The 13,079-nt window shown below is 45.3% G+C and overlaps 1 protein-coding gene across 1 annotated transcript in view; it reads right to left on the bottom strand.

The window, feature by feature from the left end:
* Nucleotides 1-12,215, bottom strand: part of ELK3 (ETS transcription factor ELK3) — a 77,772-nt gene extending 65,557 nt beyond the window's left edge. The window contains exon 1 of the mRNA XM_050749315.1: nucleotides 11,884-12,215. The gene's annotated coding sequence lies outside the window, so the exon portion shown is untranslated. The remainder of the gene's footprint in view (nucleotides 1-11,883) is intronic.
* Nucleotides 12,216-13,079: the final 864 nt, after the last annotated feature.

Genomic DNA, 13,079 nt, shown 5'->3' with positions numbered 1-13,079 from the left:
GGCAGATCACGAGGTGAAGAGTTCGAGACCAGCCTGGCCAACATGGTGAAACCCTGTCTCTACTAAAAATACAAAAGTTAGCCTGGCATGGTGGCACACACCTATAGTCCCAGCTGCTCAGGAGGCTTAGGCAGGAGAATCGCTTTAACCTGGGAGGCGGAGGTTGTGGTGAGCTGAGATCACGCCACTGCACTCCCGCCTGGGCAACGGAGTGAGACTCCATCTCAAAAAAAAGAGAAAGAAAGAAAGAAAAGAAAGGAAAGAAAAGAAAGAAAGCAAGAAAGAAAATAAATTGCCCTTTCATTAGGTAAAATACTTGAATCATTTGGTGTATGTCTGATTTTCTACATCAAGGTCTTAAAGTTTCTCCTTTCTGAAAGACAAACTACTAGGCTTTAATATTTAGGTTTAAAAAAAACACACAAAGGATGTGGCAGAGGCTGAAGGAAGATGCCGCTCTTGTGGTTCAGCTCTGATTGAAATCAAAGCAGGACAACGAGCTTATCTGAGAGCTATGAGCCCCAATCCTTTGAGAATTCACAGTACACTTGAGTCATCTGATGCAAGATGTCTTCAAACAGCATATAGTTTTGTCATTAAAGTAATACACTTTAAGAAGACTTTAACACTCTTCAGATGACTTCATTTGTCATCAATGCAGCATTGAGAATTAACGGTACAGCAACTAAAGGGGTGAATTAAGTGAGGGCAGAAACGCCGAGTGGCTGACGGGCTCTTCTGTTTTTGCCTCAACTATCTAAGATGAAGTCAGTCCATCTATGGGCATTTTACACTGGGCTATGCAGGCAGCAAAGATACGACAACATCTCTCTGCCCAGAGTTTCATCAGTTCTAACCCTCACTCGGGCGTCGCTTGGAGCATTTCAAGACATTTGTGCTAAACTGCTTTTTCAAAAAAGAAAAGAAGGGCTGGGTGTAGTGGCTCAAGCCTGTAATCCCAGTGGATTACCCAGGGGAGGCTGAGGTGGGAAGATCACTTGAGCCCAGGAGTTTGAGGCTGCCATGGGCTATGATTGCACCACTGCACTCTGGCCTGGGTGACAGAGCAAGATGCTGTCTCTGAAAGAAAAAAAGAAAAGAAACCATCCAATGCCCTCTGGTCTAAATGATCAGTAGCTGGGGCTTGAAAAAAACGTACATAAATGTTAGCAGAAATAAATACCCTCCCAATGCTCATGAATTCTAATTGCCAGAGGGTTTCAAGATCATACAAGGAAACTGAGGTACTGCACCTCACACACAGTCCTAAAGATAATACTAAATGGTTTGGTCCCTTCTCTGTATGTTCATAATGGGATGTGCTGAGATGATCAGGAATCTATGCTTTCTTCTTTCCTGCAAATTCTGTAATAAATCCAGGTTCTCTCCTGACCTCTCATTGGGAAACAATGATTCTTCAAGGGTGGAGACGGTTAGTAAACATTCACTTATGCTCCTACCCTCTGCACAGAACCAGGGCTTCCATCCTACATGGGAAGTGACTCTGCAAAGAGGAGCAGCACCAACTGAAGTCACCTATTGTCCCATTCTCTCAGAAGCAGACCTCCCTCTTGCAGCCTACATCTATAAAGGCGCGTACATACTCCTCACCTTCCAGGGCGTAGGCCTTTCATCTGTGAATCAACTCCAACAAGGATATGCATCTGAGCCTCTAAAGGCCAGCCTTCCAAACTCCAGTAAGGGGACGAAGAGGGGAAGTGACATTTCCAGCTCAATGAGCATTAACCAGAGAAATATTCTTCACTTTTAGTGTTAGGGAATCATTCTAACATTTATACCTCCTTTTCTTGCGTAATAGAATAGCATGATCTTCCTGGGCCTCAGGATCATTAACTCTGAGGATGACAACAACCTACAGGTGCACGCAGAGGAGAACTCCTACTGTTGATTCCTGCAGTTACCCCAGAATAAATTTCGGGCTTATTTTGATGTTGCTGCTGCTGTTGTTGTTGTTGATGTAATTTCTCTATTCTGACAATTAAGTGCAAGGAGAAAAATCTCCTTAATCATACATTCTGCTTAATCAAGGTTTGACTATCAACAAATTGCTCCTTGGCAAAACCCAGCTGAAATGTATTAGGAGACCTAGTCCTCTTCCACCAAAAACAGTTTAGGTATTTAGTCATTTAAGTCTTCATAATCAGATAAGCAGAATCTTTCGTTATTTCCAAACTCAATCAGAAACATCATTAATTTCAAAAAGGTACAGATGGAAGCTACACACACAGGTTTTAGTGTAAGTAAAGAAGGACCTTTAACTGTGGATCTTACAGGATTAAAAACTGGTTATCCAAGGGAACTACGAAAACTTGATCAAGTGAAGTCTTTAATAAAGGACTAATGATGGTTGCTCTACAACGATTAATTCTATATTAAAAAAACTTTACACTGACAGTCTTTCCATATATCCTATCCCATAAATTACTGTTAACCGACCACTCTCAGTATTGATATCAACAATAGGGCCAAACCTTGTCCTCCAGGATACTAACGAATTAACCTCTTTTCTATACATCTACTTTTCTTGCAAGTCTAAACAAAAAGTATGGGAAGTGGCATAGAGGAGCTTTTTGGCTGTCTTTATGAGTTTTCTTTTGGAGACATAATCTCACTCTGTTGCCCACGCTGGAGTGTAACGGCACAATCTCGGCTCACTGCAAGCTTCACCTCCCAGGTTCAAGCGATTCTCCTGCCTCAGCCTCCCAAGTAGCTAGGAGTACAGGCGTGCACCACAACCCTCAGCTAGTTTTTGTATTTTTAGTAGAGATGGGTTTTCACCATGTTGGCCAGGCTGGTATCGAACTTCTAACCTGCCCGCCTCAGCCTCCCAAAGCGCTGGGATTGCAGATGCGACCCACCACGCCCAGCCTGTCTTTATGGTATAACCAAGAGATCTGCCTGTTATTAATCCAAGTAACTCATTGTCTAGGAAAGAGATGGACATATGCATAGCAACAAAGGGCTTTATCAAGTCCAAAGGCAAAACAAGGTAGGGCTATACTGACAAGCTCCCCGCAACACACACACCCCTGCTTCAGATTATTTTTAATTCATTGAGTGCCAGGTATTGTATAAAGTGCTGAGATAATACAAAGGATGAGAAAAACTGAAGCAGGCCCAGAGGGAGCTTACAGACCGATGGCACCGCAGACATGCAGCACATGACACAGACATGCGCAGGCATCCCCCAATATCCAAACCAAACGGGGCCAAAGTTTCGGACAGTAACTTCAGATCATGAGGGATGCCATGCTATCACATCTATTTGGTTTCTGGGTTATGGAGAAAATAGCATTAATGAACAATGAGGGGCACCAGCCCTATCTTCAGAAAGATGTCTCTAAAATTGTCTAGTTCCTGGCCAGGCACAGTGGCTCATGCCTATAATCCCAGCACTTTGGGAGGCCAAGGCGGGTGGATCACAAGGTCAGGGGTTCGAGACCAGCCTGGCCAGTATGGTAAAACCCCATCTCTACTAAAAATACCAAAATTAGCCAGGCGTGGTAGCGTGTGCCTGTAGTCCCAGCTGCTTGGGAGGCTGAGGCAGAAGAATCACTTGACCCCAAGAGGCAGAGGTTGCGGTGAGCCAGGATCATGCCACTGCACTCCAGCCTGGGTGACAGAGCGAGACTCCATCTCATGTTCCTGTGTTTGAGTGACAAGAATTTGGAGAGAGAGAGAATTCGGGTAATGAAGAAACCTGTAAATAAAGCCTGTGGCGGCCAGGCATGGCGGCTCACATTTGTAATCCCAGCACTTTGGGAGGCCAAGGAAGGCGGATTACCTGAGGTCAGGAGTTCGAGACCAGCCTGGCCAACATGGCGAAACCCTGTCTCTAATAAAAACACAAAAATTAGCCAGGTGTGGTGGCACAAGCCTGTAATTCCAGCTACTTGGGAGGCTGAGGCAGGAGACTCTCTTGAACCCACATGGCGAAGGTTGCAGTGAGCCAAGATGGTGCCACTACACTCCAGCCTGGGTGACAGACCAAGACTCCATCTCTCAAAAAAAAAAAAAAAAAAAAAAAAAAAAAAAAGTGTGGTAAGGACTCTGAAGGCCAGGAGCAGATGACTAAGGGAGATCTACTCTAGGTGGCAGGAAAGGCTTCCCCAGGAAAAGATGGTGGAGCTGAGTGTGAACTAAAGGACATCTACAAATTGGTTAGGCGTGGAGTGTGAAAAATTGAGGGGTCAGGGGAAAATTCCCTGTCAGCATTGACAAAGACCCAGTGGACAGAGGGCAGAGGGCACCCTAAGCATTTGAGGAACTGAGGTAAAGCCAGTTTGGCTGGCCCAAATCACATCTTGCAGCTTGAGTTAGGGGTTTTCGTCTTTATCCTAAGCTGATGCCACTAGAAGATTTTTCAGTAGAAGAGTGACCTGGTCAGATCTGCGTTTTGAAAGGATTGTTCTAGCTCCTAGGGAGAGAAGGGATCAGAGGGGGTGCAAGGGAATGTGAGAACCCTCAAGATACAGCAGTGGGGGCAGACAGCACTTTCAGACTATCAGAAGGAAGGAGGAGGAATTTAACCAGGTGACCAAACTCTTATCTGGCGCTACAGAGCACCCAACTCAGTCAGTCAGTGATGTCCCCAAGAATGAGGTGGCTGTGGGTCATTAGAAATCAGTGCTGCCTGTCACAAACCTCAAAAGACTAGGAGGAAAGGAAGCATGGCAGCTAACATTGGCCTTCCACTGGAGTGTTCCTTATTCAATAAGGGGCGAAAATGGAATTCAAGGGGAAACTTATAGGGAACCCCTTTTTCCACCACAAAACAGCTGTTTACATTTCTGCATATGACTGTAAGTTAGGTATTTGGAGATGACAGCAAAAATTCATATCACACTTTCACAACTCTTAGAAGAAGAACTCAAATTCTTTCCTCTAAATATAGTAGTACACGAATAGGGTTTCTGACTTGAAAGGGATTATCTCAGCTTCTTCGCTTCAATCCCTCTTTTTTTTTTTTAAAACAAAAAACAAACAAACAAACAAACAAAAAACAGGGTTTTACTCTGTTACTCAGGCTGGAGTGTAGTGCCACAATCACGGTTCACTGCAGCCCTGACCTCCCGGGTAGCTGGGACTACTGGCACGCGCCACCACATCCAGCTAATTTTTGGCAGATACGGGGTCTCATTATGTTGCCCAGGCTGGTCTGAAACTCCTGGGCTCAAGTGATCTGTCTGCTTCAGCCTCCCAAAATGCTGGGATGACACATGTGAGCCACTGCACCCAGCCTCTGCTTCAACCACTTTACCATCAGTCTAAAGAAACTGGGGTCTGGGAAGATTAACTAATATCTTCTCATCCCAATTAGTCTTAAGGTAACACATATTACTTTTGGTTAAATATTTTGCGGATATTAGATAATACAGAAAGGATTTTTCTTTTTCCTTTTACTGTATGATGAGGAAATCTATACATTCTGATTTATTTTTAACCAAGCAGGTTAAATAAAATACCACAATATTTTATCAAGGTATTCTGAAGAATCTATATGGTAGAATCATGAAATTGCCATAATGGAATTTTGCAAATAGCCAGGGATAATGAGACCCCATTTCCACAAAAAATAAAAAAATTAGCCAGAGGCCAGGCTCACTCCTATAATCCCAGCCCTTTGGAGGCTGAGGCAGGGAGATCACTTGAGGCCAGGAGTTTGGGACCAACCTGGCCAACATGGCAAAACCCCGTCTCTACTAAAAACACAAAAATTAGCCAGGCATGGTGGCACGTGACTGTAATACCAGCTACTCAGGAAGCTGAGGCATGAGAACTGCTTAAACCCAGGAGGTGGAGTTTGCAGTGAGCCCAGCTTGCACCACTGCACTCCAGCCTGGGCAACAGAGCCAGACACTGTCTCAAAAAAAAAAAAAAAAATAGCCAGGTGTGGTGGTGCACAACTGCAGTCCTATCTGCTTGGGAGACTGGGGCAGGAGGATCACCTGAGCCCAGGAGTTTGAGGCTGCACTGAGCTATGACAGTGCCACTGCACTCCAGCCTGCGTGACAGAACCAGGCTCTGTCTCTAAATACATAAGCCAAAAAACACTTGGGTATATGGAAATATTGTCTCTTTGGGCAGGGTTACATGTATGTATACAATAGCCATTAAGATCTGTGCATTTTAATATATGTAAATCATACTGTAACTTAAAGAAAAAAGAGAGGGGAAGATACCAAGAGCCTCGTTTTCTTTATTCTATTGCTTGGAGTATGGGAGCCCTAGCTTCACCAGTCTTAAGAGGAGGTCTCCGACAGGAGGAGTAAGTCCTCATGTTCTATAGCACTGCAGGATGACTATAATACAGTTCCAATTAGCTACAAGGAAGATAATGAATGTTCCAAACACAAATAAATCATAAACATTTGAGATGATGGATCTAATTACCTTGATCTAATTACTATACATTATACATATGTAAAAATTCACTATGTACCCCATAAATATGTACATTTATTATATATCAATTTTAAAAAGTAAAATAAAAAGAGAAGGTATCCAGATAACTGTTTTATACCTATCCCATCACTCCCACATTACATATGGATATTCAGAAATTGTTCTTAGTTATAGAAACTTTAAGCATACTTACTATGTGCTTTAGATCCTTGTTTTAGAGTGTGCAAGTAAATTCATTTCAGTCTAATTCAAATTAGAATACAGTAACATAACATCATCTAAATTTCTTCAAAAATATACAAGTAAATTTCTCAGCCATGTTATAAAGTACTCTTATATAATTCCTAGAAAAATGTAGTAATTACTTTCCAGGAAATGTAAATTAATACATAGCAATAAAGTAGTCAATGACTTTATTCCTAGTGGGAATTCAAACCAAATCACAATTTATTGAAATGACTAGTTCAAAGTTTATTTTAAAAATGCTGACATGTATGTAAATCTCCAGTAATGGATGAAAGGCCATTTTTATTTTGGTTTCAGGCAGGAACCATGGGGAGTTGAATTTCTGCATACAATAGTTATTTAAAAGACTGAGTGATCTACCATTTTTGAAGGCATTTAGAATTTCACAGAAGGTTACACACACGCACGCACACACACGCGCACACACACACACACACACAGAGCTAATTTTATTTACTGGGGCTGCTCTATAAGTGGCAAAACTAGAGTTTTCATGGTCTCACTGCCATGTTTCAATCCAAAGGCTGAATGACCTAATTCAAAGTGGCTATGAACAGCAGTAATCTTGAGCTAAAAATCAATTTAAAACACCAACTTCAAAGTTTGGACACTCCACTGATAGAAAATGAAACAGTAATAGGAGTCACTAAAGCGTACAAATGACACCTTCCTCTCCCTTCGTAGTTGGATAATTTCAAAGTATATTTTCAGTTTAACCTGGTTTCTCTTCTTTCATCATTTAACATTCTATTTTGATGTGTAGTGCCCTGTACTTCCTGTTACTACATCTTGATATTCTACTGCAAATCATGACTCATCCTTAAATCACAGAGAAACTCATCAAAATCCAGAATTTCACAGCACATAGGAACTCAGTCTTTCAAGAGGGCAGCATTCTTAGAACATTACTTGAACCACAGAGGACAAAAAAACACTGAACGAGTCCATGAAGAAATTATGTCAATCCATGGTTGAGCCAACACATTTATTAGATCAATAAATAGAAGCTCTATGTGATAATTTCAGTCTCAGTACTAATTATTAAAATGTGTTAAGTGATAGTTAAGTGAAAAAAGTTATAAAACTAAGTACAGTGTGCTTTCAATTAAAAATGGTATGTGCATGTGTGGATATACATAGACACACATGCATTTTTTTAAAACTGGACAATTACACATCAAAATGTAAACAGTGGAATTATGGGAGATGTCTATTTTTTTCATTGCAGTTTTCTGTATCTTTGTAAGGCAATTCACATGAATATTTTTTACAACAAGAAAAAAAAACAACCAACCTTTAGAAGATACTATTTTGCTAGCATGGTCTCAAAGTGTGTTAAAAGTCGATTTATACAAGCAAAGAGAAATTAAAGATAACTAAGACATAAAAAACTTTCGCCTGAAACATACAAGAAAATCTGACAAAAATGGAGTCCCCTTCCCCTCTCATCTGTATATTTATGTACAGAACCTTAGGAAAGGGTCAGAAGAAGACAGTCATCTGGGCTCTACAGCCAGAACAAAGCCAGAATAGACAGCCAGCCCATTTCTTTGAAACTTTAATGAGACAGCTGGTACAGTGGTTCACACCTGTAATCCCAGCTACTGCGGAGGCTGAGGTGGGAGGATCACTTGAGCCCAGGAGGGCAAGGCCAGCCCTGGCAATATAAACAATTAAAAAAATAAAGTTTCATGAGAAGTCCAGGTCTGGGAAACACGGAGATGACTGAGTCATTCCTTAGGACTGGAAGGGAACAAAACTAACAATTAGTAAGCAGCAACTCACCCTCAGTGAAAAAAGACTCTACTCCAGGAAGTCACATTCTTGGATAGTTTTCTATGAAATGTTTTGGGTTGTCATCAGGTCATGTTTTGCAACATTTCACAGCACCATGTTGGTCTTCTGAATCAGATATATGAATATAATTGGGTACCACAGAACACACAAAATCCAGTATCTGACAGCTAAGAAGGGAATATTGTAATTTACATACACTGCCTGGAAGTCCTTTAAGACCAATTTCAGGAAAAGATTCAAGCTCCAAAAAGTTATTACAAATTTTAATATATGACCTCAGAGTTACATGTACTGTATATTAGCACTCTTGACTTATTTAATGTTTTATACAAGAAAAAGAGGAGGTCTTTAATAAATGTTTAGGTAACTTCAATCCTCAAACGGAGCTGACAAATCACTGCTCTCCCCTATCTGGACTACTGCCATTCTGGTCTCAACAGCATTGGTACCAAGTGCATGAAGATGCTATACTTGCGGAGTTTCAGAGACGGCCTAATTCAGGACATAAAGGGTACACCATCACAATGTCACCATCCGTATGTCACTCTATTATTGCATGTTACTGACCAAAAAGAGAAAGAGAAAATTCGTGAATGCTATGTTATGTATGCGGCCCCAAAAGTACAGCTGATGACTTTTCAATGTCCTATTTGTTGACTGAAAGCATGTTAAAGAGCTTTCATCATCTTCATCATCATTAAATAAGATTTTTCTCAATCCACTATAGAAATGTTGGGCCAAAAAATTCTTTCTTCTGCACTGTTGACTGGTTAGCAGCATCTCTGGCCTCTACCCTCTAGAAGCCAGTACACCTCCTTAGTTATAACAACCAAAAACGTCTCCAGACATTGCCAAACGTCTCCCGGGAGGTAAAATTACTCTTGAGAACCATTGACATAAATGAACCTATGTGTCCCAAATAATTACTTACAAGGAGGAATTCTAAATACTTCCTTTTTTATTTAAAGGAAATGTACTCTGGAGAGTTTACAACCTCCATTCTTAAGGAACTCTCACGCAAAATATATGAGATCTTGTAAGTCTTTTTTCTTATCTATTATAAGTTTTGTTAGCCTGCTCACAGCTTTCAATGCTACAATTTATTGAGCACCTACTCTGTGACAGGCATAGCATTAGGGACATCCTGTACTCATGTCCACTGACTCATACACCAGTCGGGCTGTTTGGGCTGTTTTTAGGACACACTTTGCCACCGTAAAAGAACTGCCAACACCTTAAAAGCAACATGTCTTTGTCAATAAAGGGGCCCCATCGTTCCAATCAGGTTCCTTTTGAACCTTTTTAGTAATTCCACACATTTCTAGGCAACATTTACATTTTTTTTTTAAACTTTTTTTTTTTTTTTTTAAGAGAGCAGAAGGCCTTTGCTATATTTGGTATAGAAAGACCATCACTTTTCAAACTCAGAGGGGTTTGTAGGCAGGATCATTACTGGAAACTCTAAGAACACTTATGGACAGTCTCCTTAACTGCCTGACCCATGTGCCCTCCTAACACAATTTGTAATTTTATCATCCTCATAAACTGAAACTCCTAACTGACCTTTTCCAAATAAATGGGTGCCATGGCGAGAGAGAAAGAAAAAGAGATCAGACAGTATTTTGTAAGGCTCACAAATGGATTTCAGCTCATGAATAGATGCCTGGAATATGCCCCACCCCCTCCCACCCCCAACGACAGCACAGATGGAGAACATGGGTGTGTGTTGAGCTGCTTCTCTCCCCCTACCCCTCAACACACAGACACACGCGGGAAAGAAAAACCCGCAAATCTGAAATCCAAAATGGCCAAAGTGACTTCAAAGTTTTCAAGACATGTCCTGAAAAGGCTCGTTGGGCTGCTGCACCCCTAAGTAAATAAAGCCGTAACTTGTCTCGTTCCCCAGCGCCGGGCTTCCAGGCTGACAGTGGCTGCACAAAACCCCTCCTGTGCCGAGCAGCGGAAACTCCTAATGAGATTAGTTGGTGTGTGTGCAGACATTACTTAGCAATGACTAAGGGGGCTCTCTCTTCCTGCAGCAGCCAGTGGAAAATTCAAGGAACTTTTTCCCCCTGCAGCAGCAGAATCCCTTTAACCCTCTCCCCAGCCAACTCCAAAAACAACTCAGCCTCCCCCTTCCCCGCCACCCCCAGGCTGGAGGACTGGGGTGGGGGGAGTTAAAGACCGGCCAGGGGCTTTCAAAGGAGGGAGGGTAGGAGGGGGCTGGCGGGGAAGGGGCGGGGGACCCCTCGAACACTACAAAGGAAACTGTAAAAGGCACAAATACATAAACCTGAGAAGGAGCAAACCACAGTTTCTTTGTGAGCTCCTCTAGTGAGTCATTTTCAAGATGCTGTCTGCTGCCAGTTTCAAAGCGGAAGCGCATGGCAATTAGTCTTGCCGTTTCCAGACAAGCCAGAAACTCTCCCGACACTCGTTTTTTTTTTTTTTCTTTCTTTCTAAAAAGCCCCTTTTGCAGTTTCTGAAATAACATTTCTTGCTTCCACCTCCACCCGCCGCCTAACTGCAGCTTGTCCCTAGGATGATTCGGTTCAGAAAAGATAACAAAACCGAGACCTTTTATTTTTGCGTTTTAACTACTCCAAAATCTTAATCCCTCCTCCCCAAAAGTTACAGTAGCGTCACAGGCCAACAATAAGTTCGAAGGTAAAGAGGGATGGAGCGTGGAAGGAGCCCCAAGATCATTTCTTGCCCGGTCCTTCTCCAAAACCGTGCCCAGTAAAGACGCCGGCTTTTAAATGTCCGACTGGGCGTGCGCCTGGGGCGGTGACCTGGGCGGGGGTCACCTGCCAAGCGAGAGTGGACGCAGCCCCCAGCCCCACACCTTCGCGACTCATGCCCTCCACCGCCCTCTCCATCCCTGTCTTCCTCCCTGGATCCGAGCACCGGTGCCCTTTGCCCACTCGAGGGGAACCTAACTGAGGTCCCAGTTGGAAGGTCAGCGGTGGTCCAGCCTCCAGGCACTCTGCCTGCTCCGGCCACGGTTCTTCCCAGGGACCCGAAGTCTCGCCTTCCCCCGCTCCCCGCGCTGCCTGCAGCGGGGCCCTGGGCAAGCTCTCAGGGTTGTACGCCCGGCGCCCCTTCCTCTGGGCTCGCAGCACAGCCCCAGGGAGGTGAGCAGCGGGCGCAGGGTCCCCGCAGCCCCGGGCCCGGCGCGAGCTCGGGCGACAGCGGTGGCAGCGACGCGGGCGCAGGAGCATCCCCGGCGCCCCCTCCCCGCGGCCGGCCCTCCCGTGCGGACGCACCCCCACCCCCACCCCGGCCGGCAGCCCACTCCGCGGCGCCCCCCGCCCCACCCCCATCGCGCCCAAGAAAAGAAAGAAAAAAAGAAAACTCCACCAAAGAAACTTTGTAAGTGTCCGAGCAACAGGCAGAAGAAGCCCTGCTACCTACCCAGATGTAGGGGAGTCTTCTTCGGGGGGAATTTCTAGGAGGACCCGGGCGAAAGCCCCCGACTTTCCATGCTGACAGGCGTCTGCAGACGGTCTGTGGCTCTTGTAATGAGATCCTGATTTTTCCCCCTTTTTTTCTTTCTCTCGCTCCTCTTTTTTTTTTCCCCTCTGGTGTGTGTGAGAGCAGGAAGTTGGAGCAGTCAGGCCGAGCCGGCTCACTTCCTTTACTGCATTATTCCCCAGGCGGTGTGCAGTCTGTGTAAACAGGCTTTTCCGCCCCGCGCCGCGCGCCCCGGCCGCGGCTGTGCGCCGGGGCTGGCCGCCCAGGCCCGCGCCTCCCCCGCCGCCCCGGCCCCGCGCGCGCCCCGCACCGCCCCCACCCGCCCCGCTTCCTGCGCGGCCACCCCGGGGAGGAGCCTCCGACCCGCGGCGACTCAGCGCGGCCTCAGCCCCACCCCACGGGGAGGAGGGTCAGCCCGCAACCCGCAGAAGCCGCCGAGCTTCCCCCGATGCCGGGGATCCCTCCTCACCTCTCCCCCTGGGGGTCGAGCGCGCGGGGGCACCACGGCGGGGTCGTGCTCTGCGCAGTTGGCCCTGGAGGGGCGTCCCGAGGTGGGAAGGTGGCTGGACTCGCTGTTTCCCATCCGCCGGGATGGAAGAGTTGGGGGGCAGAGGGGAGTGGGGTTCAGGGTTTGGTTGCGCTGGGCAAAGGACTGCTTTTCCTGTGGGTGAGGGCACAGTTTCCGTCTGGGGTTGGAGATGGACACCGTTCCTGTCTGGGTTTTCAATGTTTTAAAAGGCAGCCCTCGTGCTAGCTCCAGCCTGTAATCCCAGCACTTTGGGAGACCGAGGCGGGTGGATCACCTGAGGTCAGGAGTTCGAGACCAGCCTGGCCAACATGGTGAAACCCTGTCTCTACTAAAAATACCAAAAAAAAAAAAAAAAAAAAATCAGCCTGTTGTAGTGGTGGGTCCCTATAACACCACTCGGGAGGCTGGGTGAGAGAATCGCTTGAACCTAGGAGGCAGAGGTTGCAGTGGGCCAAGATCGCCCCATTGCACTCCAGCATGGGTAACAAGAGGGAAACTCGGTCTCAAAAAAAAAAAAAAAAAAAGCCAGCCCTCAGTGTGGAGGGGGGGAGCGGGGGTGGGGGGGCCTGTGGGGAAAGGATAAGGAACCACAACACTGGAAGCCATG

This window comes from Macaca thibetana, chromosome 11 (assembly GCF_024542745.1).
Source record: "Macaca thibetana thibetana isolate TM-01 chromosome 11, ASM2454274v1, whole genome shotgun sequence".
In the NCBI taxonomy this organism is placed as follows: Eukaryota; Metazoa; Chordata; class Mammalia; order Primates; family Cercopithecidae; genus Macaca; species Macaca thibetana.
This window is presented reverse-complemented; position numbering and strand designations above follow the sequence as displayed.